A 22,336-nucleotide genomic window follows, 5' to 3' on the forward strand; every position below is an offset into this window, starting at 1 on the left:
GGAGACACCTCTCCCCAGACACCCAGACACGCTGGCTCCCAGGAATGCGGCCCCTGCCCTCCACCGTGGAGGGGCCTTCCAACTGCAGCCTGTCCAGGCTGATTGCTCTGAGGACGTGTCCTAGGCCCAAAGCGGCTCAAACATTTAGACATGCTGAGAATTTACAAGGCACCTTGCATTGCATGTGGGACCCGGACAATAGTTGTTGGGAATGGGAGACATTTACCCTCTTTCGCAGATGGAGAGACTGAGACCCACCAAACTAACCTGACCTGTTCAAGTTCTAAGTAGAGGGTGGCTGTTGCGGTGGCACGCTGGCATGGGAGAGGCTGAGATGTGAGAACAGAAGACCCGCAGAAGCCGCAGCCCGTGCCCTTCCTCTGCGCGAACTCGCCCTGGGCACTGTGGTGGGGCCAGTCTGTTCCATCCCGGGCCGGGATAGAGGTGCCAGTGGGCCAGTGGCCGCAGGGCGGATCTAAGCTGAAGGACTGATGAAGGGGGCGCAGCCAAAAATAACGTGGTGGGGGACCAGGGCTGCTTGCACACCTGGGAGCTGTGCGGAGTGTTGCACCGAGGGGGAAGGCTCCCAAGGCCAGGACTGGGCTTGGTCTGGATCCCGCGGACTCTGCAGGCCTGCTGGGGTGACAGCCCTGATGGGTGGGTGCCTGTCACCGAGCTAGCTGTAGCTCATTTCTTGCTCGAGGTGATTGATACCGCTCTGAAAGCGAGGGGACAGTCCCCGCGAGCTTTGGAACCAGGGTCAGGGGCTTCTAGGTGCCCGCCGGGGACTAGGGAAGGAAAGAGGGCCGGGGGGCCCTGAAGACCACCCTTGCGCCACTTGGACATGCTGCTGCGATGGGGAGCAGACTGGTTTGCTGCCCCCGGCAGGGACTGTTGTTTCCATAGCAGACCCTCCCGCGGGATAGCCTGGCTCCTGTGGGGTGAAGTCTGGGTCAGTTCAGGCTGGGAGATCCCGCCTCCTCACCCCTGCCACTGGAGGGAATCTGGACAGCCAGGTGGGCTGAGAGTCCGCTAAGGTGGTTGTTGTGGGGAGGAGAGTGTGGGATCTGGCAGAGGGTAGTGGGGGGGGGGGGGCAGGAGGCCGGGGCTCGAGGGGAGCTAAGGCACTGGCAGGACAGCTTCCTTCCCCAGGTGAGCTTGTCTCCCCTGGGATCTGTGGTCAAGTGTCCCCTTCTGCCCGGTGCAGTGTGGCCTCAGTTCCTTTTAGGGGGTGGGGCTGCTCCCTGTCCAGCCTTGCCGCCGTGGATGCCCTGGGAAGGCCCCCACCTGGTGACATCTGTGACCCAGCATGGAGCCCTGGTCAGCTGGAGGGGGGGTTGGGGTGGGGGAAACTTGACCCTATGCCCAGGACTTCGAGGCCACAGTGGAAGCCGCACGCTGTGATTTTCAGAGGGACAAGCAGAGGGAGGTAGCGCCGTCAGCATGCTTGGCTGCTTACATGTGAGGTCTGTGACAGATCGGAGACGGGAGTGAGGGGGCCGGGATCTGAGTGGCACGGGGGCACCGCTCCGGCAGCAGGTGGGCCTGGGGAGCAGAGGGGGCGGCGTGCGGCCGCGTCAGGAGCCTGGTGCCCCACAGCAGAAGGAGAAACGGGGCTCGGACAGCCCCACGGACGTGCAACCAACACCTTCTGGAGGAAAGAGGATCTCAAACATGAGGAGCAAACAGACAGGATCTGTGCTCCATCCGGAAGTTTTGCCACACAAACAGCCTAGAACGGAGTCCCCAGACAGAAACAAAACAGACCCAAAAAAGAAAGGGAGAAAAGGAATAGAAAGAAAAAAAATCGTAGAAACATGGCGAGTCGCAAGCTGATCTTGGAGAACTGCTGATGTCCGCTGGTGTGGAAACAACGCAACCCCCCTAACATGTTTGCAGGGCAGTGAGGGGCCGGTCCGGGAGCCCAAGACACGGTCTGTGCACAGGGCAGTGAGGGGCCGATCTGGGGAGCCCAAGACACGGTCTGTGCATAGGCGCTGAGGCCAGCCCCTCGGAGTCCGTGTGGACAACAACCAGCAGAGGAGGAAGTTAGGAGCTTGGACTTTGGGCGTGGGAGTGTCTGTGATGAGGGAGCAGGAGGCTGGCTGAGGACAAAGCAGAAGCTGGCACCTCGCACCCCTCTCCACCCGCTCCCCCGTAATACGTGTGACATTCCTCAGGCACCCCTGACTGCCCTAAAAGAAAAACAGATAGTTAACTTGCAGAGGTCTCAATCCTGCAAGACAGGAGTCTCCCTTGGTTTACCAATGTCCTAGAGATTTACAACAAAGAAGCTATCTTAACAATAGCACAATTTCCAGAGGCAAATAACTCAGTTACTCAAGCCCTAAATAAAGTTAAATTTCTTCTAAACCCAAATCTCACTAACAAGGAAACTTGATAGGAAAAATGTAAAACTTTATCTCTAGATCTCCAAGATAGTGTGAGAATCATTCCCAAGCATATGGCCCACTGATATACATCTAAAGGGTCTCACAAGAAGATTTTTACTGCTAGTAATAAATAACCTTTCTCCCAACAATAGCTAGCCCCTCAAGGTCCTGGAGACCTTGCTTCCAAGATTCCTTAGAGACTAACATCACCCCCTTTGTTCTCACCTACCCAACTCCTGTGTATAGGATCAGCTACTCCTCAGAATAACGGGGCAGCGCTCTTCCTGCCCACGGGTCCTGTCCCCGTGCTTTAATAAACCACCATTTTGCACCAAAGATGAGGTCTCAAGAATTCCTTTTTGGTCATTGGCTCCGGACCTCACCCCACCGAACCTCACCTAGGTTCTCGAACTTCATCTCTGGACCCCAGAACAGTGCTGACAGTGTCTGCTCAGGACACTTCCTTACGGCTGGGGAAACTGAGGCCAGAGGGGGACAGCAGCCTCCGAGGAGGTGCTGGAATGGCTCATGCTTGACGAGCCCTACTGTGTGCCTGGACTCCCAACCCCGAAAGCAGAGCCAACAAGGAAAGGAGGAACGTTCTGCCAGGCTCTGTGGGCACCTGGCCTCACTCGGAGTCGGGAAGGCTGTCCGGAAGAAGGGCGTGGAGCTGAGATCCCAGAGAAGCATAGGGGACACTGGCATTTGGAAAGGGCAGGGGCCATTCAGTCAGTAATGACAGTCGTGACAGGAAGGCAGAGCTCAGCCAGGAGACCTAGCTCACGCTGCAGCAACAGCTGCCTACCCTTCACCGGCACCTTACTCTGTGTCAGGAAGAGAGCAAGCTAGCTGTTCCCATTTGGCAGAGGAAGGTGTTGAGGCCCAGAGGGGCGGTCTCCTCCGGGACCTGGGCTCTGAGCCCTGTTGCCTGAGCTCAAACATGCACATCTGCTGTTTCTATGCACAGGCTCCTGCACCAAGGGTGGGGCCAAGGGCTGGCTGCCCAGAAAGGGGCTACCTTGGCATATTGATTATTTTATTTTATTTTAAGATTTTATTTATTTATTTTACAGATAGAGATCGTAGGTAGGCAGAAAGGCAGGCAGAGAGAGAGGGGAAGCAGTCTCCCCGCTGAGCAGAAAGCCCGACTCGGGGCTCGATCCCAGGACCCTGAGATCATGACCCGAGCCAAAGGCAGAGGCTCTAACCCACCAAGCCACCCCGCCGTCCCCATATTGATTATTTTAAAGAAAAGTTACTTGAGAGCCAGCCTGGGCAAGATCACTCAGACCCTCCTCCATGCCCGGAAAGCAGGAAATTAATCTCCCACGGGAAAGAAACCATCCCAGTACCAGGAGGTGGAGACATCCTTATCACCAGAGATAAGACATCCAGGGCTGGAGGGTGCCTGGGGCGCTCGGTCGTTAAATCTGCTCGGGTCATGATCCCGGGGTCCTGGGATCGAGCCCCACATGGGGCTCCCTGCTTAGCAAGAGGCCTGCTTCTCCCTCTCCCACTCCCCCTGCTTGTGTTCTCTCTCTCTCTCTGTCAAATAAATAAATAAAATTTTAAAAGAAAAGAAAAGAAAGAGAAGTCCAGGGCTGAGAAGGCTGTCTTCACAACGCTCATTACTTTTCAGTAATTTACTGCCCCAGCCCAAATTCTGTTTGAATTCCGTACCAGTCGAAGCTCCCAAAGTGATACTTTCTTTGTCCTATCAATATCTCCCAGATTTAGGTCTCTGTCTGAAAAGCATAAAAACCGCCTGCCTTGGTCATTTCTTCAGTCGGTCACAATTTCCTTTTTGGGCTGCTGTGTGCATGTAATAAGACTTTGTTTTTTGTTTTTCCTGTTAATCTCTTTCCTGTAAATTTCATTCTTAGTGCCCTAGAAGACCTTGAAGGCAGAGGAAGAATTTTTCCCTTCTTACATCAGAAACCAAAGTGATGGTAAGATCTTTTTTATTATGGAAACATTCAAGGAATCCTCAACAACCACAAAAAGATAAACAAGAACCCTTTTAAGCCATTTCTCAGATGCCCTAATAGTCCCAGCGCTCTGGGGCTTTGCTCCCGTGGAGGTGAGAGGAAGCTGTCCCACTGGGGCGGTTGCCTGCCGGGTTGCTTGCGGGGTTGCTTGCCTGGCTGCCTCTCCCAGGAGAAGGGACGAAGGACCTTGGCAGACAGTCCAGCGATAGGGAAATTTATAAGGCCTGTATCTTATCTCCAAAGCTCCTTACAGGAAATTGCTGTGGTCTAGGAGCTGAGGTTAAAAATTGCATCTGGACCCATGAGGAGAGTCATTTCATAGCCCAGGAAGCACAGCCTGTTCCAACAAAATTCCTGGAACCAGTTGATCTCCGGGCTTCCACGGAGCAGCTAATGGGATCCATTTTAAAAGAACTTTTTATTTATTTTTTATTTTTTTTTTAAGATTTTATTTATTTATTTGACAGAGAGATCACAGTAGGAGAGAGGAAGGGAAGAGATCACAGAGAGAGAGGAAGGGAAGCAGGCCCCCTGCTGAGCAGAGAGCCCGATGTGGGACTCGATCCCAGGACCCCGAGATCACGACCCGGGCCGAAGGCAGCGGCTTAACCCACTGAGCCACCCAGGCGCCCTAATGGGATCCATTTTAGATGGAAATCCAGATTGCATTCAAATCCTTCCCCTCTGGCCTCAGGGCTCTTCTTACCCACCTCCCTCCTCTCTGCTCCTAGTTCCTGCTGCACAGTCACATCCTCCTCTTGGTATTTCGTGGAGAGCCAAGCTTTGAATGTGCTGGCTTGTTACTCCAAACGTTCTCCCCCACCCTCAACCTTCCGCTGGCTGTGTGGTCCCGACCTCCCTTGGCTCCTGTCTCTGCTTAGATGTCAAGTGAGAGCCACAGCAGGAGGCACAGTCTTTGGGGAACGACTCCAGAAAATGGGTTGGGGGCCTGGGAAGAGCCAAGGCAGGGCCGGCCAGTCCTCCCTGTGAGGGGCTCTCCACCTGTGGGACTCGAGGAGCCCATGCATTGGGCCGAGCCTGGCCCAGCAGGAGGCTGCTGGAGAGAAGGTGGTCGGGGAGGCTGTGGGGGTGGGGAAGGGTCTGGGTTAAGCCAAGTGACAGGTGACAGGAGCCCAGAAAAAGCTGCTGCTCCGTGGTGGCTGCACTGAGCCAGGGCCACGCGCCCAACCTGCTGCCGCCGTCAGCTCCTTGCCAAGCGGTAGGTCACACACCACACGCTTCCCTCCTTGAGGGCATGCGGTTCCCTGGTCATCGGGGGCTCACCAGCATCACCGTCAGGGCATGGTCATCACCGCCCTTCCCTCCCTCCTCAGCCCCCAGCAGCCCCCGGTCTACCTTCTGTCCTCACAGAATTGCCTCTTCTGGACATTTCCTATGGATGGAATCACGCAACGTGGGGGCTTTTGTGACTGTTCCCTTCCCCTTGCGTCAGGCTTTCAAGAATCATCCCTGTGGGAGTGCGCGTGGGGGCCCCTCCTTGGCACGGGCGAATGGCACCTGCTGCCGTCAGCCGGACCACGCGGGATGCCAGCCGTCAGCAGTTCCTCAAGGGGTGTTGGCACTCTCTGGCTGCCGCGAACCTCCGTGCGCAAGGTTTTGTGGGGACCCGCTGCCAGTGCCGTCGGGTACGTGCCCAGGAGTGCCGTTCCTGGGTTACAGACTAACTCTCAGAACGGTTTGGGTTTGTTCTCCCCAGCGGCGAGGTCCCACTTAGAGGTCCCCACCCCGAGCAGGGCTGGGGGGTCCCCATCTCCGCACGTCCTGGCCGGCGCCTGTCCTCACCTGTCCTCACCTGTCTTTCGGAGTACGGCCCCCCTGGTGCGCGCCAGGGTTTGTCTCCGTGAGGCTCAGCCCGGCTCAGCCCGGCTTTATCCGTAGTAAAGTCGACGGGCTGATCGGGTTTGGCTTCCTGGGTCTCGTCTCTCACTTGGTTCTGAATGTGGGAAGAGTGTTCCTTACTAGCCTCCCGAATCCCAACCACTGCCTCTGTGTCTCCTCTGCCTAGAACCAGCCCTAATCATCCCTGGCGCCCACTGTCCCACTCCAGGCTTCTGCTTCTGCCCCTGGAGACCCGTGTCCGTCCCTTTCCTTTCCCGCTCGTGAGCGAGTTCCTCAAGGGCAGACACCCCAACAAAGGGCATATTCAGAGGGGCCGGGTGGGTGAATCACTGGGCTTTCCGGTGCTTGATCGATTAGTGATGTCTGCCACGGACAGGGGAGGGTGCACACAGGCAGGAGCTGAGCTGGGACAGCTCTCCAGAAAGCTCCCGGTCCGGAGTCTGACGGTGGGCTCTGCAGAACAGCTTTCGCGAGACCACAGCCCCCGTGGCAAAACGGAGACCTGAAACAGCCACTCCATGGAGAATCATGGCCGAGAGAAGTCAAACCTGTATCCTGTACCCACCACAGAGATTTGCCAATGGCCGGGGGCCTGGGAGAAGCAGCTCCGTGTTGTTAGGATGTGAGTCAGAACCGCCGTGGATGACCGCGCCACGGCCCCTGGGATGCTGCAACAGGACGTTGGGGAGTAACAGGGGTTGGTGTGACGCGGAGAGACGGACCCCTCGTGCATTGCTGGGGGGGTGGGTCGGGGAGGCAAAATGGAGCGGCTGCTGAGCAACAGCTTGGCAGCCCCTCAAAACGGCAGTAAACATGGAGCAGGCCTGTGACTTGAAGGCCCAGCCAGGGTCTGCAGCCCACGCTCCAAGGTGTGGCCTCCCCTGACCGCCGGAACCGCCCTGACCTTTCTCCCCACTCAGAGCCACCAATGACCCCTTTGGCCGGGAACGTGCCCCACAGAGCAGGCCCCCGGGACCACCTGCCTGTCCTGGGTGTCCAGCTCCTCCCACATCCTGGCCAGGCTTTCCAGTTCACGTGGACAGTCACCCTCAGCTGGCCTGACCCACGTTTCCCGGCCTCCCCCAGGCACGGCCTGGGCCGCTGGGCTCGCCTCAGGCAGCACGGGGTGGGTGACCTCATTTAGGCCTGGAGCGGAACTAGAACAGGCTGCGCCAATTAGCAGCTGCACGTGAGCGGGGGCCAGCCGATCGGCCTCAGCCTCCCTGCACTTTTGTGGGTCATGGAAAATTCCACACCAAACGTTCTTCCACGGGTAGGCGGAGTCCTGGGGGTGCCCTGCCCCTGAGGACATGCCCAGTTTTGCCTCTTGCTTGCCCATGACCCAAGGCTGAGGGCGTGCGGAGGCGGGGGCACACGGCCCCCAGAGATCCCGATTCGGTGGGGTTGGGGGCGAGGACCTGCAGTCCACACTCTCCCCGGCCGATCAGGTGGTGGGAGGTCCTCACCCTGCCCAGCGAGGCACAGTGGGGTCCTGCCTTGCCCTGTCCCACCCAGGGTCCGGAGTCCGGGCACTGGACTGCTCTGTACCTGGGCTTGGGGGCCTCCGATCCCTGTCCCAGCCCCAGAGGCCATCTGGCACCCGGCTGCCTGCACGGGGCCTGGCCTAGAGCCGGCGACATGTCTCTGCTGCTGTGAGCCAGTGTCCCTGAGCCGCACAGGTGACTGGTGTGAGGGGAGCCCTGGCTGGGTGCTGAGGGCTGTCTTCTGGCCCAGGGCTGCTCTGGGGGCCAGCCAGGTGAGCGGGGGCCGTTCCCCTGGCCTTGCCGGGCCCTAATTCCCTTGAAAGCATGCAAGGACGTGCAGGAAGCCAGATGGTCACGCAGGGCCTTTCCTGCCGACACTGGGGCCCCCAATATACTTTTTTTTATTTATCCCAAACCACCCCTCTCCCCTTTAAAAAGAAGTGTGGTCTCAGTGGTCAGGGCCCAGACAGCTGGGCTTCCCTGTGGGCAAGTGCTTCGGAAGGTCAGGAAGCAGAGTGGGCCTTCTGGGAATCGCCCCTCTGATCTTCTGCCCTGTAGCCCCCGCAGAACCCGAGAACCAGGGGTAAGGGCCTGGGAGAGACCCCACCCCTTCGTTAGCACCGCTCCCCCTTCTGAGGAGCTGTACCTCTGCCTCTATCCTCTGTCCTACCTCCCCCGTGGGGGTGGCCTCCTCTTGGGGCGGAGGAGCAGTAGCCCCCGCCAGCTTGGGAGTCCGGGGCTGGGGCTCAGCCCAGCTCAGCCTTAGATAGAGCGCTCACTTCCGGGCCTCAGCTTGCCCGTCGGCAAAATAGCTGCGCGGAGGAGAGGGCTCCGGGACGCTGGCCGCTCCGGTAGCTGTGAGGTTCCCGGCCTTTGCCTGCTCTTTTCTCCGTAAACCTTGTGACGTCCCTGGAAGCAGAAAGCGAGCAGGAAGGGCAAAGTCTCTGGGTGCACAGAGCCTCCTTTGTCTCCTGCTTAAACTGCAGGAAAAAAAAAAAATCACCCTTTCATTACCGTCTTCTTCCAATAAGGAAACGGGCGGAAGCCAGCATGACCATGAGTCACAGTGCGAATCCAGATCCTCGGGGGGACATTTAAAGGATGCTCTGTTACCAGGCTGCCCCTTCCCCCCACCCCCATCGCCACTGGCAGCAAAGGGCCTCTGAGTCGGGGTCTGTTGGTGCTGCCGACAGCAGGTGCAGGCATCCAGAAGAACCTGTGAGATCCTTGGAGGATTGGTTACCACCCCCGTTTCACAGATGTGGAAGGTGAGGCCCAGGGAGAGGCCGGCTGAGCTGGGTTCCACGGAGTTGGGCTTGCCTGACCCCAGCCAGCTCTCTGGCCGGCTCTGGCGTCGTTACCGGGTTACAGTGAGTGATGATACCATACCTGGGACGCGGGGGAATGCGCAGAAGAGGAGGGGACATGGGCCCTGGGCGACCTGTGCGGTGCTTCGGTCCCTGACACACCCCCAGCCCCTCGTCCGCATGGGTATGATGACTCAGGCCCACTGTCTGTTCCCACAGCCCAGCTGTGCTCAGGCAGGACGCCAGGCCGCTCAGACACCAGGTGTGGCCGAGGCGGGCGGCCGTGGAGGAGCGTCTGGGGTCAGTGGTTGACAGGAGCGAGCGAGGAAAGAAGGAAGCCAGCAGGGCAGGACGGACGAGGCTCGCTCCTGGCCCGGAGCCCGAAATCCCCAGGGGCCACTGCTGCTGCTGGACGTGGGGTTCCAGCCGGGCTCTGACGGCTCGCAGGAGTGAGTGACCCCCGGGGCTGAGAGCCCACAGGGAAGCCCCCGTTCAGCCACCAGTCCCACACCAGCAGCTTCTCGGGGCTTCAGAGGAGAGCAGGCGAAGTGCCCCACCTCCTTCCTCCCGCGCTCTCTCCCTGGGTCCAGGCCGGGTGGGGTGGGAGCCTGTCGCCTACCAGAAACCCCCGCAGCCTGAGCCGAGGGGCCAGGTTGCAGGTGCAGCCCGCTCTACGCCAGGAGCGAGGCAGGGGAGGCGTCTCGGCAGCAGCTTCGGGGCCCGGGGGCTGTTGCTGGCCCTGCCTGCTGGCAGCATGCCTGGCATCATGGACCCCCACCAGGGACCCTATTCGTGCCTGCTTGGCTGGCCTGGGTTTCTGCCCCTGCCGGCAGCACCTCCTGCACGCAGCTTGACGTTCAAGGCCTGGGGGGGGTGGGGGGTGGGGGGTGGTCCCGGTCTCGGGCTCCCTGGCTGTCCCTGTGTCTGGGGCACAGGGCGGGCTACCAGACCCAGGGAGACCTGGAGGATTTGGGCACGGGTGTCCCCAGGCCGGGCTCCCACAGGACTTCTGGGACTCCACCCAGGCATCTCCTTTCAAGTGCAGCGGCCCCACTTCCAGCAAACCTTCTGCCTTCTTCTATTCTGGCCTCTGCTCTTCTTGGCCGGACGGTGGCCCAGACCTTCGCTCCGCGCCATCTAGAGGTCACGGGTGGAAGCTGCAGCGAAGGACTCGCCTCCCACAGAGCCTTTGCTCCCCAGCGTCTGGGAGGATCCAGATCCTGAAGGCCTGGGGGTGGGGGGGGGGGGGGGTGGAGGGGGGTGGAGGGGGTAGGGGCAGGAGACGTGGGACCACAGGGCTGAAGGTGTGGAGGGGGCGGGACGTGGGAAGCTAGGCGAGAGCCGAGCCGAGAGGGACTGAGTGTGCCGTAGGAGGTTGACCGGGAAGTTCCCGCACTGAGATTCTCCCGGCTGTTGCCTGAGTCTGTCCCCTGAGGTCCTGCCTGTGCCTGGGCACACACAGTGATGGAGGGGCCGAGGCATTGCCAAAGTCCCTGGGATGGGGCCCGAGGGTCAGTTGACAGCAGTTCTGCCCCGGGTCTTGGTCCCTTGAGCAGGGGGCGTCTTCAGATACATTACCAGGGAGCCTAACCTCCCCAGAAGGGCTGTCCCCGTCCCCCCACCGTGTCTCAGAGAGATGCGGCTGAGCAGCTACTGTCCTGTTTCAGAAGAGTCAGCCGTATCTACAGGTCATTTTGGAAGGAGGAGGAGGACAAGGAGTGGCCCCACAGCGTGCCCGCGCACCTGTCACAAAGCCGGCGGATAAACATCAGATTCTGGAATTTAATTTTAGTGCAGTTCACTGAGCTTCCGGGCTATAAAGAACAAATAACTTGGACTAGTGTTCTGTGGTGCACCTAGCATGACCAGAGCGTGTTTCTGTGCCTGTGCTGGGGCATCGCCTTGCTCTCCGGCGGCCGCAGTCCCTGCCCTTCTGACTGCTTTTCTTCCCTGTGCACCTGAGCCCATCGAAGTTTCTGGACTGTAATGTTCGCCCCAACCCTGGAACCAGGAGGAAACGTTTACTCGCTGACCGTCTTAGAGGAAGCACGGGCAGGTTGTCCCCGTTTTCTGCACTGAGAACTTTGTCACCTTCAATTCAAGGCAGCAAGCAGGCTGGAGCAGATCCAATGTACCAGGCTGGGCACAGCCTCTGTGTGGGGAATGAGGGTTTGGGGACTGGCGTGCCAGACGGTACCCTTTCCGGAGAGATGCTGAACAGGTGTAAGTGTAACACCTTTCCCATTTGCTGGAAAACCCGTCTTGCATGGAGCAATCCCACCGAGCAGGCCTGGTGGGGGGGAGGGGAGGCATTTTGTATTTTAGAAGGAAAGAGGTGGCAGTTACTTACTGGCAGTAGAACATGATGTAGAAATAAAGAACAGTTTGTAGCAGAAGTTTTCTAACTTTATTTCCCATGTCTATTGGTAAAAAAATTTTTTGAAGACAAATCTGTACATATTTATTTATGAATTATGTACATGGACCTCTATCAGTTCATATTCTAAATGTGAGCAAATTTAATTTCTTTCCTTCTTTGCTGGGAAGGTGAGTAGAAAGGGCAGCATGGCTTTCTTTTCCCTCCACCCCCAAGGACTGAGCTGTGACCACTGCTTTACAGTGGGTCTGACATGCCCGGGTCTCAGAGCCCACCCTGGCTGAGGCTGTCTGGGGTTGGCCCCATACCTGCCTCCCGGTGGGCTGCCACAGTTCCCAGGACGGCTGCCGCAGGAGTGATGGGCCTCTGCGTGGGTAAGGGACAGGGGGGGCTCCAGCACGGCCAGGTCTGGGCTGTTCTCCTGTCCCTCATCTGCTGCCCCTTTCTCCACGCATAGGGAACGTGGCCCCAACCTTCCCCAGCTCATGTCTTGCAGCGTCTCCCATGGGAAAGGGGCCGATTACTGCCTGTCATCCCAAAACCTGCACACCCAGTGGTGCAGGACGACACTGGCCCCACATCAGGGTGTCCAGAGAACAATCTGGGAGCTCCAGGACGAGTCACCGGGCAGGAGGTGTCAAAGCGGTTCCTGCAGTGCACACCTGCCCTGACCTCTCTCGTCCCTGAAGTCCAGCGGTCATTCCCAGGTTCATCAGGCAACGCCTTCCGTGATCTCTGCCTTCTTAGTTTTCTTTATAATAAAAACATTTTAACTTATTTGATAAGTTTAAAAAAAAAAAAGACAAACTATCAGAAATAAGAAGAGATTCTCTGACGGGGCAGGGCTGCATACGAAGCAGAAATACTCAAACTCTGTCCACAGCAAATACACAGGAAACACAGCGAGGAGTGTCCGAAGAAACGGTGGCTGGGGTCAGTAAGAGGGAATTTTACTGGAGTGACGCAGATCACATGCTACATGTGGAAGTTAAGCCTGGAAAGATTTCTGGAAGTTTCTTAACATACAAAATATTTCCAAACAAACAGCCTCCTGCTATCCTTCCATCCGGAGGCAGCCAGCGGGAGCGCGTCGGCGTCTTCCGAGTGAGGCTGTCCTCCTTGGCCGAGCGATTGCTTTGGGTTAGCAGGTGATCTGAGTCTAAGGTGGGCCGGAGGGTCCCCTCCTCACTCGGAGAGAAGCTCTGGGAAGCGAGACTCCCACTGTCCCGCGGAGGGGAGAGCGGGCAGGCCCTGTGACTAGGCAGTCTGGGGGACAAGGTCTCCGCCTGGAGGGGCACAGAATTGAGACCCATGCAGAGAAGCACGTCTGCGCCGGGGCTGCAGCCGTGTCCAAGCCTTCCTCCCACGCGGACTCGCCAAGCACCCACCGCATCCAGCCCCGTAGTTGTTTAAATCAGCTGAATTACGCTTTCTTCATCCGGGGGCACTGTAACTGACGCGATGCCCTTCCAGAATTTTTCTTCCGGGTCTGCAGGTAAGACTTTTTCCAACAAAGGTTGCCACCTGCCTTTTCCACTTAGCTGTCCACTTTTCTCCATAAAAAGGAAGTGCAGATGCACGTCTTTGTTTCTAAAGGCTGCACTCACCCTGTGACATGGGGGTCTCACCCCTCGCGTCGGGGTTTCCTCACTCTCCTGTTCAGACGGCTGCCGGCTCCCCGCCGTTGGCAGCTCGGTGAACCCCATGGGCACGGACCTTGGCTCTCTCGCCCCACTGTTTCTTAGGATGATTCCTCTGGAGGCAATTGCAGGGTCGAGGCACACGTGTGTTCAGGGCTCTAGATGCTTCTGGTCACACGGAGCCGCCCATAGGGGACCCTCCTTTTCGCTCCCGCTGCCTGTTTTCCTCTTCGTTGGTCTGTCTGTAAGGGGCGTGTTCTTGATTTTTTTAATTTGTAAAAATTGCCAAAGTCCATTGTGATTTGTTCACTTGGCTCTTGCCTTGCCTCTTAAATGTGTCCCGTGGTCGGTTCCCTCAAAACATTTAAAAAATGCACTTAATCTTTTAAATTGGACTATTTCTGCACGCCTGGGCGGCTCAGTTGGTTGGGCGTCTGCCTTCGGCTCAGGTCCTGATCCTGGAGTCCCAGGATGGAGTCCTGCATCGGGCTCCCTGCTCGGCGGGAGTCTACGTCTCCTGCTGACCTTTCTCCTCTCATGTTCTCTCTCTCGTTCTCTCTCTCGCTCAAATAAATGGATAGAATCTTAAAAATATAAAATTGGACTGTTTCCTATTGGGGACTTTTACTTCCTTATTTATTTATTTATTATTATTATTATTTTATTTTTTTCTAGTAGACACCACGAGCAGCCTGGAGCCTGACACCGGGCTTGAACTCACGACCCTGAGACCAAGACCTGAGGCGAGATCGAGAGTCTGGGATGCCCACTGGACCGAGCCGTCCAGACCCCCTTCTACATCCATATTGGTGAGATTTCCATATATTCACACTGTGCCCGGTATCGTATGTATATTTTGTCCAGTCAAAAAATGTTGACAAATAAGTCAGCACTTTTAGGCCATTAAATCAATCAGTGTGTCAACACGGCTCCCACCTTGGGCGTGTAATAACCACTGGGGCCCCAGCATCCACCCACTCCTCCCTTGTTGGGTAGCAGCCACAGTATTTGGAAAGATGGGCTCCCATCATCCCTTATGCTCCCGTACACCAGTGTGGCCTTTCCTGGCCACGGTGATTGGTTCAAGGGTGGGCACATGGTCCAGGTGGCCCACAGAAGCACCCTGGAACCTCAAGGGGGCCATTGTCCTGTTCCAGCCCCTCTCCAGACTCCCACTCACCTTTGGGCTTGCTCAGCTGTGAAAACCGAGAAATTCCCTTTACAGCGTAAGCCCAGGCACGTGGGAGGCTCAGTCGGTTGAGTGTCTGCCTTCATCTTGGGTCATGATCCCAAGGTCCTGGGATCGAGTCCCACATTGGTTTTCTCCCTCTGCCTCTCTCTCTGTGTCTCTCATGAGTAAATAAATAAAATTAAAAACAATTTATAGCATAAGCCCATCTAAGCTGGATTTTCTATTTCCTGCAACTGCCAATATCCTAACTCATGCAGAGTTCTGTACTAGGAAGTGGGATGTGTCTGGGGGCAGACCCTGAATTCTGTAAAGGGCCAAGTTGAGTGAGGGGCAGGGGCAGGAAGGAGAGCTCCGTCACTCACGGGGGAAAACTGGGAACTTTTGCTAGATGTCATGAAAGATCATAGTCGGTTGAATAATGGTCTCCAAATATCTTTGCATTCCCCACCCCCCCGGACCCTGAGAGTGTTACTTCATATGGAGCTTGCGGACGTGATTAATTTGAGAGCCTGGAGAGGGAGCGGTGGTGCTCCGTGATCTGAGCGGGTCCTTGTGAGAAGGGTCTGGGAGGAACTGGAGTGGGAAGAGGTAGAGGCTGGAGGTTTCCAGATGCAGGCAGAGGCCACAAGCCAGGGACCGTCGGTGCCTGCCAGAAGCTGGGGAGGCAAGGAAGCATCTAGAAGGAAGGCATCCCTGTCCACGCCCTGAGTTTAGTCCTTCTGTGACCCTGTATTTGGACTTTCTGAGCTCCAGAACTGCAGGAAACAAGCTGAGCTGTTTTCAGCACTTTAGCTGGCGGTCATCGGCCTCGGCAGCCCTGGGAGACCCGTACAAACAGGACTGTCTCCTCTGCACTCAGGGGCGTGGGCTATCTGGGATGTCAGCCGGAGCCCGCACAGCCTGTAGCTGGGGTGGCTCGCTCCGCAAACTCCTGAGAGACACATCGAGGCATCACAGGCCTGAAACTGGCCTATCCAAATGCAGAGAAGCCTGAACAATTAACTTGGCTGAGAAGAGATCCTTTCTGCCTCTCCCGGATGGCCGAGGGTCAAGAAAACCAAGACTTCACTTCAAGCCAAGCTGATGAGAACTGAGCGGGCAGGCTGGTGGGTTAGCAGGGAAATCCTGGGGTGGAGGCTGACAGGACTTCCAGCCCAGCCCCGGGCCTGTCTCAAGCAGCTCCTCAGAGGTAAGCCTCTGGGCAAGAGGGTCTGCCCTCTCTTGTGCGGTGCTTCTGGGGATGCAGTCTGCAGCCCAGTGCCCGGGCCTGGTACTTCACCAGGGCAGCCTTTGTTTCCCAGACCCCCTTCGTGGGGACCACCAGATGATGGTTGGATGGGGTGTTCAGGCCAAATCCCATGGCCTCCTGCTGGGACACAGAAGTTTCTGGTTTGAATTCTCCCCATTGGCAAGAGTTTTGGTTTTGGATGCCAGTCCTTGGAACTGACCAGAGGTGGATGGACAGAAGTCGACTAAGATTTTAGGGCATCTGTATTGCTCTGGGTCATTATGAATGCGAATTTGTTTGCTTTTTTCCTCTTCAAGGCAGGAGTTAGTGCTCAGCAGAAAACTCAGTCTGAGGTCTCTTGGCCACAAGAGGCTATGTGGGACCCCGGCAGAGAGAGGATCCCACCCCGCAGACGCGCAGGCCTCCCTCAGACTAAGCAGGCTCCCTGGGCGTGGGGTGGGGTGGGGGGGCTGCCTCCAGGTTGCCTCCAGCTGGGGTGGGGGGGGGGGGGGGCTGCCTCCATCTGGGGTGGGGTGGGGGTGGGGGGGGGGGCCTGGCCTCCATCTGGGGTGGGGTGGGGGGGGGGGGCCTCCATCTGGGGCTGCCTCCAGCTGGGGTGGGGGTGGGGGGTTGCCTGCTGGGGTGGGGTGGGGGTTGCCTCCAGCTGGGGTGGGGTGGGGGGGGCTGCCTCCAGCTGTCTGTGAAGGCGAAGGACAGAGAAGCCCGGGGTGGTGGGATAGGGTGCTGTGTGAGGACTCGGTGGGCTGGGCACTTCCCCCTTCCTTCTTCCGGTCAGTGGTCTCATTTGGCTCCTGTCTCCTGTCTCTGCTCCCACAGAGGCAGCTGGGGGCCTTTTCCCCCTGGTGTCTGGGGTGGCCAAGGTAGGTGTGCTGCAGGGGTGTGGGCGGCGGTGGGGAGCCGTGGGCGTGGGACTGGGAGTCAGGAGTGGAGGCTCTGTTTTCTGAGTTCTAGGTGACGCCCTGGGAGCCTTCCCGGTGCCTCTGGCGTCTCCCACCCGCCGATTGGCCGCCTCCCTGCAAACAGCAGCCTGAATTCCTAGCTGAGACCTTTTGCTCCGATGGGAAGTGACCTATCCTCCGCCCCGAGGGGAAGTTCTAGTGAGTCCAAGCCAGCGGCCGCTTCTCCCTGGTGACCGGTCTCTCCTTCAGGGCCGGACTCAGTCCCGCCTCCTAAGGAACTGCCTGCGGGCTGCCCTTCCTGGATAAAACAGGACTTGGGGGGAGAGGTCGTTTTTTCTTTTTCTCCTTGGGCCTCCTTCCCTCCCCGTCTAGCTGGGACACTGGCGTGAGCACGTGGCAGAGGAGCTGGGACACCATCTTGTGACCGTGAGGCCGCAAGCCTGAGCTCGGTTGTATTAGTCTCGTCTGAGCCAGTGGATTTGAGGAAAGGCCCCTGGAGGAGGTTTCTTGGGTGATTTCATGTGTCAGCTTGACAGACTGGCCATGGTGTGCCAGGAGTAACTCCGTCCGGGTGTATCTGCATTGTGTTCCCGGGTGAAATTTGAGTTCGAACTGGCAGACTCGGAGAAAAAGGGGAAAGTGGCCGGCCCTCCCCAGCACGCGTGGGCCTCAGGCCTGAATACGGGGACGGAGGGAGGGAGGGGGAGGAGGAGGAACTTGTCCTGTTCCTGCCTGGCGGCTTGGGCTGGGATTAAGCTCACCTTCCCCGGCCGGCTCTCCCTCCTTCTGGCTTGCAGGCACTGGGTGGTGGGACTTCTCAGCCTCCGTATCCGCGGGAACCGATTCCTTATAACATATTTCCATATCCACGCCCCGCCTTGCTTCTGTTTCCCCAGGAAGCCCTGACTAGCACATACACGGCTATCCCAAGGGTGCCCTTGGGAGCCGTGCCTGTGAGCGAGTGAGGGACTCGGGGCAGGATGCGACGAGCGGAGGTTGGACGCCACGCGGCACGATAACCTTGTCCGATCCGTCCCGCCTGGAGAGCCCAGAGCTGGGACAGCCCTTCCGGGGTGGCATGAGGTGAGAACAGGGGGCTAGGTCCTTGTCTCCCCACACCGGCCAGTTACAGGGCCCGGGCTGGCCTGGCGGTGAGGCAGCCCCCTTGGACGCAGGACAGATGGTTCCCAGAGAGCCCGGGCTGGGCATGGGCAGCACCAGCCCTCCCTGCGGTGGGGACTGGGTACCTGGGTGCTGGGGGAGTGCGCACCTCAGAGTCCCCTACAGCACCGAGTGACTCAGCCAACAGAACATCCCACCAGCTGCCTGCCTCTGGCCTTTTTGTGGATTTAAAGCGCTCTAGTCCAACGCCCTGTTATTCCCCATTGAAGGCATCATCCAAGCTAGGCCTTTGACCTTGGGGCGCGCTGGTGAGTTGGAGAGAAGGGAGACAGAGGACACAGCCTGAGCCATGAAACAGGTGGGGAGGGACACGACTCAGTGCTCCCAAGCCTCACCCTGGCAGCAGCGGATTCCACACGTCCACATCCCTGCGGTGGAGGCTGACACTGCCCGTCTTTCCTCACTGGTTTCAGAGGTGGGAGCTGATGGCACACCCTGTGAGGCTGGGACACACTGCTGTTGTCCACCGATACCCCGCCCGCCATTCTTCAGTAGCAGAACCCAACAGTCCCAGCTGGGAGCGGACACCCGGCCAGATTACACTCGCTGGCATCCCCTGTGCGTAGGCTAGTCACGGGGGATGTGCGTGGAGGCAGTAGGACCCAGTGATTCACGGACATGTGCCCTGTGTGTGGGTTTCAGGGAGTCTGATCCAGCCTCCAGGCTCTGTGCAAACTCGTGTTGGTCCAGGGGCCCCACTTACAGCAAAGGAGGTGGTAGTGGTGAGCCTGTGGCAGGGGGACACGTGGGCCCTCCCACATACATTGCATTGCCCAGAAGCTGCTGCCAGACAGAGCAATGACACTTCCTTTCAGCTCAGAGTTGATAGTCCCTGAATCAGGGCGCTCTATGTGCCCGTGACCCCTTTAAGTAAAGACATGGGTGTGGGAAGTAGGGGGAGGGACGCAGGACCGGATCCGCTTTTGTTTGCCATTCTCACAATTGCGTCCTCTTCTAGAGGTCCCGAGCCCCAGAGGGGGAATGCTGCCAGAAAAGGATGTGGTAAGAGTCTGATTCAATGTCGAGTCACGGCTCCTCGGGCCAGCAGACTAGCCAGGTGAAGAAAGAGGTCTCTCTGCGGCCACCTGGGGAGGTAGGGGCGCTACTGCCCAGTGGGGCCAGGGGAGAACATGTCTGGCACCTACACGAACTGGCCTTTCTGCCCAATTTTGATGGCATGTGGACAAGTACGGCAGCTGTGGGCTGAAAGGGGTGTGAGGATCGAGGGTCCGAAGCCTCTAGGACGACAGTCTGGGTCACCCCACCAGGTAGCTCGTCCAGAATCTGCAAGAGATTCCCTCTGCAGAGGGAGTCTGCAGTGGGTATGGGCAGAGGAATAGGAAGTGGGCGGGGCACAGAGTGATTGACCGATGTGGCTCCAAGATTATGTCAACCCTCCTCTTGTAAGTTTCCACAAAAGGAAGCAGGCAGCAACCTGGAGATGCTCTTCCAATGGTGACCCCTGTGACACTCGGGGGTCTGAGTGGTGCCAAGGTGGACTGCAGTCACCACTACGGTGTGCTGTCCAGGTTCACCCCGAGGACGGAGGCTTTCATTTCCTCTGTGGCCGGGAGTGCTGGCTGCTGATGGCTCAGAGAAGTCCCTCATGGAGCTGCCCACAGCTGCATGCTCCCCTGCCCCCCGCCGCCAAGGGGCAGCCCTGCAATGACTGGTTTGTGCACAGTGCAAAGGCCCCACACTCTGGTCCCAATTCAGGATATCTCTGCAGGGCCCGGGGCCCCTTACCGTTCAACCTCTCATCCCTAGGAAGCCACCCACATGCAAGCATCTGTCTCTTGGGGGAACCCGACCTACATCACTTGCAGCTGTGGCAAAGACTCACCTGTTACCCAGCACTCTAAACTTTTGTCTGCCTGCTGCAGCGGCAATGCTCCCTCTCCCCGGAACCACTCCTTGCATTTTGTTCTATCACCCCCACTTGCCTTAAACGACAGTCACAGATCTTATCGATCGCCCCAACCCCTCCATGCCTCTTAGTGAACACTGCTCATTCAGTGTCTCATCCTTTTCCAGGAGTGTGGTCACAGACACCGCAGTAAGAGCTCTGTACTAGTCATGGGCTGTCACACATTATATACATGGGAGAACCCATAAGTAATATAACAATAGTGGCATGTACTCCCTCTGCCACCAGAAATAAAGCATAACAATAAAACTGAAGCCTCTTGAATTCCTTACTTACTGATCAAAGTCCCACCAGAGGCGACCCCTCTCCTGAATTTAGTGTTTAGCATTTTTTTAACTCTAAAAAATGGAATTAAATAGCACACGTATTCATACTCAACTTTTTTTTTTCACTTAATATTGTGACATTGATTTGTGTTGATACATGGAACTAATTTATTCATTTCGTTACCATACAGCCTCCTATAGCATAAATATGTATCATTTTGTCAATTCTCTCATAGATGACTTTATAACCCTCCCTTGCCGGCTGTAGCAGCATGTTGCTGTTCATGTTCCTGTCTTTGCACACTTGGGCAAGTTATTCTAAGGTACACACCAAGAGTAGAATTGCTGGGCTGTAGAGTATATGCATTCTTAACTACTAGAGATGGCTAGATGGCTGTTGAGAATCACTAAATCAACTTGTACTCCCACCAGCAGTGAATCAGTTCATTCTGCACTGCTCACAAATCCACATCCTTGTCAATTTGGGCATTGACAGATTTTTTAAGTTTTAGCCCATCTGTTACGTGTGAAACGGCATTTCTTGCATTTAATTTTCATTAGCTTAAATCTTAGTGAAAGTAAGCTTCTTGTATTTGCTGCTCAAAGATTATTTGTTGGGGCACCTGGGGGCTCAGGCAGTTAAGCATTTGCCTTTGGCTCAGGTCATGATCCTGGGGTCCTGGGATTGAGCCCTGTGTTGGGTGCCTAGCTCAGTGGGGCTTCTCCTTCTCCTCCTCTCCCAGTCTCATGGTCTTTCTCTTTCTCAAATGAATAAATTTTCAGTAATTATTTTTTGCAAGGGGTGCCTGGGTGATTCGGTCTGTTAAGCTTCTGACTCTTTGGTTCAGGTCAAGATCTCTGGTCACGGGTTTGAGCCCTGTGTTGGGCTCTGCACTCAGCCAGGAGCCTGCTTCTCCCTCCCACCCCCGCCACCTGCCTCCATCCCCCATGCACTCTCTCAAATAAAAAAATACATCTTTAAAAATTACGTGTTGCACACATGAATACCAAAGGCTCCGAGTCAGTCATTCTGGTTCTTGCATCTTTCCTGCTTAATGCCTGCAGACATCCCATTCCTAGACTCTAGATCTGCTATGCTTTGGTCTCTACACCTGGACCTCTACTAAATGCTTTGTTCACATCCTAACCCTACCATGCCCCCTGGCCAAAATCCATTTCTGGGATGGTCTCCTCTTGGCTTTCTGCTTTATGTTGCTCACGATGCGGACGTATTCCTGTGACTTTGCCCTGGCGGGTCCTCCCATCCCTTATCTGGAGACGAATCTGTCCTCTAACTTCATGCTTGGCTGAAGCCTTACATCTGTGACCTCGGCGCAATTCATCCTAAACCCATTATAAATGGAGGCTGCAAACAGGCTGACCCCTTGCTCTCCTGCTTCCGTCACTGGCACTACTAACCCTTTGTTCAGTGGGTCCTGAAGCCCACTGAAAACCATCAGTTTTGGTGTCAGTCTTGCTCCTTCCCCCAGGAGACACGAGGCAGGAAAGCATCCTCAAGCCATAGGGACAACCGATCTAAGATGCTATAATTGCATCCAGCCGGTCGCGGACTATGTCCATTTTTTCTCTGTGAACTCTACTTCTATCATCTTTGTCCTGCTGTCACCTCACTGATTCTTGGAACGAGCCAGAAGTGCTGCGGAGAACTCCTTAGCTCCCCTGTGACGTCCATAGGGGACCCAGGAGTCTGTTCGGAGCCAGTCTCTGAGGAGGATTTCTGAGGACTCGGGGCTATACATTGGGAAGAGATCCCTGGGGCCTTTCTGAGCTTCAGGAGAAGAGAATCCCAGGAGACTGCCTGAGCCGCGTCAGCGAGTCCCTGAGGATCCACCGACACTTCATCGGAAGATCTCTGGTGATCCCCGAGGTCATGTGAGGACAGGATCCTGGAAGAATTCATCAGGCCATGCAGCAAAGGAGCCCTGAGGGCCTACCGAGTGTGTGTCAGTTGGGGGATCACCAAGGACCCATTGACATCACCCCAGGAAGATTCCTGGTTTTTATGGAGACAAAAGGGGCTGCCCGGAGAGTTCCCACGGTTGTCATTCATCCACCCAACACTCAGAGGCGGGAGACCTGGGCCGCGCCCCGCACGGTCTCCCAGGCTACTGCCGCGGCGTCCGTGTTGCAGGGCGGATGCGAGGCGCTGTGCGAAGGGCACAGACCTGGTGTCCCAGAGGTGAGCGCCATTCCGCTGTTCCAGGAGGGGCAGGCTCTGGGGCGGCCGGCATGGGGCCGCGGCCGGCCTGTAGAGCTCCTGGCGCCGAAGCTCGCAGCCGGCAGGAGCGACGTCAGGAGGCGTCGGAAAGCAGACGGAATCCGATTTGTTCCGCGGGAGGACCGGCGGCCGTGGGCCAAGGGGCTCCCACGAGCGGAACTGCAGGCGGCCCTGACCCCGGCCGGCCGCGGCGCTCGGACCCCGGTCTGCGACCCAGAGAAATCAGTGCGCGCGGCGCGGGTCACCCCCGGCCTCCGGCGCCGTGTCCAGTCGCAGCAAACGAACGTGGCAGTGACCTCGGCGGGCGTGTGAGCCCAGCGCACCCAGCACCGC

General features: G+C 57.2%; 1 long non-coding RNA gene across 1 annotated transcript; it reads left to right on the forward strand.

Moving 5' to 3' along the window:
- Window positions 1-7,525: 7,525 nt before the first annotated feature.
- On the forward strand, window positions 7,526-11,425 carry LOC101680670. The gene is made up of 3 exons (XR_201034.3): window positions 7,526-8,993; window positions 9,252-9,481; window positions 10,700-11,425. It is a non-coding gene; the product is annotated as an uncharacterized LOC101680670 (long non-coding RNA).
- The last annotated feature ends 10,911 nt before the right edge of the window (window positions 11,426-22,336 follow it).

This window comes from Mustela putorius, unplaced genomic scaffold, assembly GCF_011764305.1.
Source record: "Mustela putorius furo isolate JIRA1106 unplaced genomic scaffold, ASM1176430v1.1 tig00003871_pilon_pilon_pilon, whole genome shotgun sequence".
Classification (NCBI taxonomy): domain Eukaryota; kingdom Metazoa; phylum Chordata; class Mammalia; order Carnivora; family Mustelidae; genus Mustela; species Mustela putorius.